Source organism: Lipotes vexillifer, unplaced genomic scaffold (genome assembly GCF_000442215.2).
Source record: "Lipotes vexillifer unplaced genomic scaffold, Lipotes_vexillifer_v1.1 scaffold1017, whole genome shotgun sequence".
In the NCBI taxonomy this organism is placed as follows: domain Eukaryota; kingdom Metazoa; phylum Chordata; class Mammalia; order Artiodactyla; family Lipotidae; genus Lipotes; species Lipotes vexillifer.
In genome coordinates, this window is record NW_006772141.1 from 1968577 (window position 1) to 1972770 (window position 4194).

A 4194-nucleotide genomic window follows, 5' to 3' on the forward strand; every position below is an offset into this window, starting at 1 on the left:
ACCTTCTAGCGCAGATACAAGGTCTCAGATTTTCTCATGTAACTTTCTTAAAATCCCATTAAGCCCAGGAAAAACTCTTCTGTATTTCAGTTCTAGTTGTCTGCTTATGGCAATTATAACCGACTTTGGATTAAAGTTATTTATATCTGCATCTTAGGTGAAAGGATTGTGTCTAGTTTATCCTCCAATCTCCCACAATGCCTAGCACAGAGTAAACCCTCTGCCGATGCTGAAATAGCCCAGCGTTGGCATAAAGCGTCATGCACCCAAAACCAACCACAGCATTTGTTAAAAAGGCAAAACAAAACAAAACTAGGAACAACCCAAATGCCCAACAATAGGAAATTAGTTAAGGAAAGTATCACACACTTGCACTTCAGAATATTATGCAGCCGGGCTTCCCTGGTGGCGCAGTGGTTGAGGGTCCAACTGCCGATGCAGGGGACACGGGTTCGTGCCCCGGTCCGGGAAGATCCCACATGCCGTGGAGCGGCTGGGCCCGTGAGCCATGGCCGCTGAGCCTGCACGTCCAGAGCCTGTGCTCCACAACGGGAGAGGCCACAGCAGTGAGAGGCCCACGTACCGAAAAAAAAAAGAAGAATATTATGCAGCCAATAAAAAGTAGGCTGGAAATGCATTTGTGATGGAGAATACTTAGGCTCTAATGATAATATCAAAAAATGCAACAAAATTTATACTTAGTAGCCCCGGCTCTACAGCTAATAAAAACAAAACAAAACAACCACAAAAAAACCATGCTCCTAGAAAAAGGCTGGGAAATCTCGCCATTACGATGCCCATGTAGGGACTTCCCTGGCGGTCCAGTGGTTAGGACTCCGCGCTTCCATTGCAGGGGGCATGGGTTTGATCCCTGGTCATGGAACTAAGATCCTGCAAGCCACACGAAGTGGTCCAAACACAAAAACCAATGCCCATGTGATGAATCGGAGAGAGGGGTTTGGGCAAGTGGCTGAAGAAACATCCCACATGACCTCGGGCCTCTCTTTTCCTGGCATGGTGTCTTTGGAGGCCACGTGGTTAAGGACCATTGTCTGGAAGGTGGAATCACAGTTGGAAGTTTTTCTGTTTCCCTATTTTTCCTCTTAGGCACTTTGTAAATTTTCCAGAAAGGGCAATGGTTACTTTAAAATAAAAAAACCCAAATCATTTCTTAACATTGGCTGAATTGTTTGTTGGCCCTTTTTTCTCAGTCATCAGTTGGTTGTACAACAGGCGTTGACTGGGAATCTGGGCATCCCGCCCTTCACCTCTACCCCTGCACTGGCAGCTCTGCCAACAGATTGCACGATGCACGCCGGGAGAGGGGAAGGATGCCACCATCGAGGGGAAGGGAGTGGGTGACCCAGGGTGGGCTTCCCTCTGGGACCTCGGTCCTCAGAGCTCAGTCTACCAATTTTCTTCCGGAGCTGTTTTGATGTTTTTCTAACAACTTAATACATTCCCTGCAGCCACTCCCTGCCTTTGAATGCTTCATTTGAAAAGTTAGAATGCGCAGGCATTTAAATTGGTTCATTGTGGCTTTAATCTCTCGTCTACTGTGTGACTTGATTGGCTTCCAAAAGCTCAGCTTTTATTTTTTACAAAGCGATGAATGGGAGGAGCCGAAACTAGCTCCCAAGGTTTCAGATGACAGGATGTGGAGGCGGGATGTATGCTCTAAACACCCAAAGGCAGCGAGGTTTGGAGAACCCTTCTTGCAGTTGGAAATGCCCAGGGCCTGGGAGGTGTGATGGTTTGGAGACCCCAAGGTACTCAAATGGAACACTAGGGGTCCGGCAGGGTGGGGCAGGACTCGGGTGGACCTCAGACCCACGGATCAGCCTCAGATGGGGGCTTCTAACCTCGGATGGGGGACCACTAGCTGTCAGCTTGGTGAAGCTGCAGGCAGAGTTCAAGAGACCAGGGCCTCTTGGCCTGTGCTACCAAACCACCTCATTCCAGGTCAGCGAAACACACAGGAATTAAACACGCACTTCTAGCTAGGCCAGATGCTACAACCACAGAAGCAAATAAGCGGGCACCACATCTGCCTCAAGAAGCTTCCAGGGGGCTTCCCTGGTGGCGCAGTGGCTGAGAGTCCGCCTGCCGATGCAGGGGACGCGAGTTCATGCCCCGGTCCGGGAAGATCCCACATGCCGCGGAGCGGCTGGGCCCGTGAGCCATGGCCGCTGAGCCTGCGCATCCGGAGCCTGTGCTCCGCGACGGGAGAGGCCACAACAGTGAGAGGCGCCCGAGGCCACAACAGTGAGAGGCGCCCCCGTATCACAAAAAAAAAAAAAAGAAGCTTCCAGAAGAGAAGCTGCACATTGAACGCCTGTGTGGGCTGCAGGTGGATGAACTGCAAACCAGGGTTGGGGATTTGAGGGGAGGGGGATGGACTTTTACTGTGGACCCCTTCTTGGAATAAAGTCTTTAAATGCCGAGAATAAACTGCAAGAATTACAAAGGAAACCAATCATATTAAAACATAGTTATCAAAATATCAAAAATCAAATTCATCACACACACATATACACACCCCACACGCCACACACTACCGTACTAACACATTAAATCACAAGATCTAATGACAATGGGTCTAATAACTACTGGAATTTTGAAATACTGATGGGCATAAAATACATTTCAAGAAATCTACAATGACTGCAGTGCAACATAAAAATATATGTGACAAAGTTACAGCCACTGCTAATAACAGAGTAGGCTTTGATTTTGTTTTGCCTCCTGCATAACTGAAGAAATTGCCATCGGTTAGAGGTCAGTAGCAATTCTATCCATAGCCCCCTGTCAGTCCATGGACCTGGGTTAGAATCCACAACTGATGGAAAGGAGAGCCTGCTTCCTTACACAAATTTAAAAGTTTAAAGTTAAAAAGCAAATGAGCAGCTCAAGAAAAGCCCACTCACAATTGGTTTATGGACCAGGAAGACATTCCTCCTTAGCATCCCTCACCAGGAACATCATGGATTTCCCTCCGTTTCCTCAATCGACTCCAACAAGCTTCCGGCCCTCTTCCCATCCCTTCTCTGGGCTGGAACCAGAGGGCGTTTCCTAAAACACAAATCCAGCTGACCATTGCCCTGTTTAAAAGATACGTTGCAGCGGTCTTCCGACCGACCCCCAAGCCCTGAGCGTGACCCTGCTTCCAGCCTTGCTTCCTGCCATGCCTCCTCACAGCCAACCCCAAGGCAGATGTGCAGTTCTTAGCTCCTCTCTGACACAGCCAAGACAATGACCTCTGTTCCCTCCTCTAGAAGCGAGCCCCCTCCCCCAAGCCTTGCTGTCCGGCGTGGCACCCCAGAGCATCGTGACCACCAACTATATTTTCTGGATAGGCCACCTCCTCTCCTGCTGCCTTTCCACCTCTGCACCCCAGTGCTGGAGCGTCAAGTTACCAGCCCTTCATTAATGTCGACTGAAGGAACAAATAAGCCAAGGAAATGACCCATAGTACTGGGCTGAGCAGGGTGGGAAGCCTTCCAAAATGTGACAGGGAAAGTAGGAGAAAGAGCCCTGGGCTTGGAATCTGCACATTTGCCCTGAGCACACCTTTGCCTCTCTGGGCCTCAGTTTCCCCATCTGCACACTGTGAGTGTTGAACAGAGGGTCTCTGAGGGTCTTTGAGGTTGTGGGTTGGAAGGGTCCAGATTACTGAGATCTCTGTGAGCCACGCCAGCTGGGGCCTATGCACCAGCCTCCGCCCTCAGACTGTCAGCCTGGTCTGGGCCCTGGGCCCCTTCTCTCCCCCATGGACCCCCGTCCTCAGCCAGTTCAGAGCACCCCTTCCAGCATCGTGGCCCCTCTAAGGCAGGCCGAGGTGAGTAGCCTCCCAGGGCCACACGGAAACTCCAAATGAGGTGGTCCTGGGGACCTTTTATACAGTGGTGGGCACACTTTTTTTGTAAAAGTTCAGGTAGTAACTATCTTTATACTCTGCAGGCCATATACAGTCTCTGTTGCATATTCTTCTTTGATTTTACAGCCCTTAAAAAGTGTAAAACCCATTTCACATTCACTGCACCACAACAGACTACAAGCCAAATGTGGCCTATGGGCCACAGTTTGCCAACTTCAGTTGTAGATGTTGCAAGGCTGTAACCAGCAGCTGCAGGCAGCCACAGCGGCCAGCAGGCAAAGTGAGCTGGCTAAGTGACCCACAGGCATGTGTCCTGG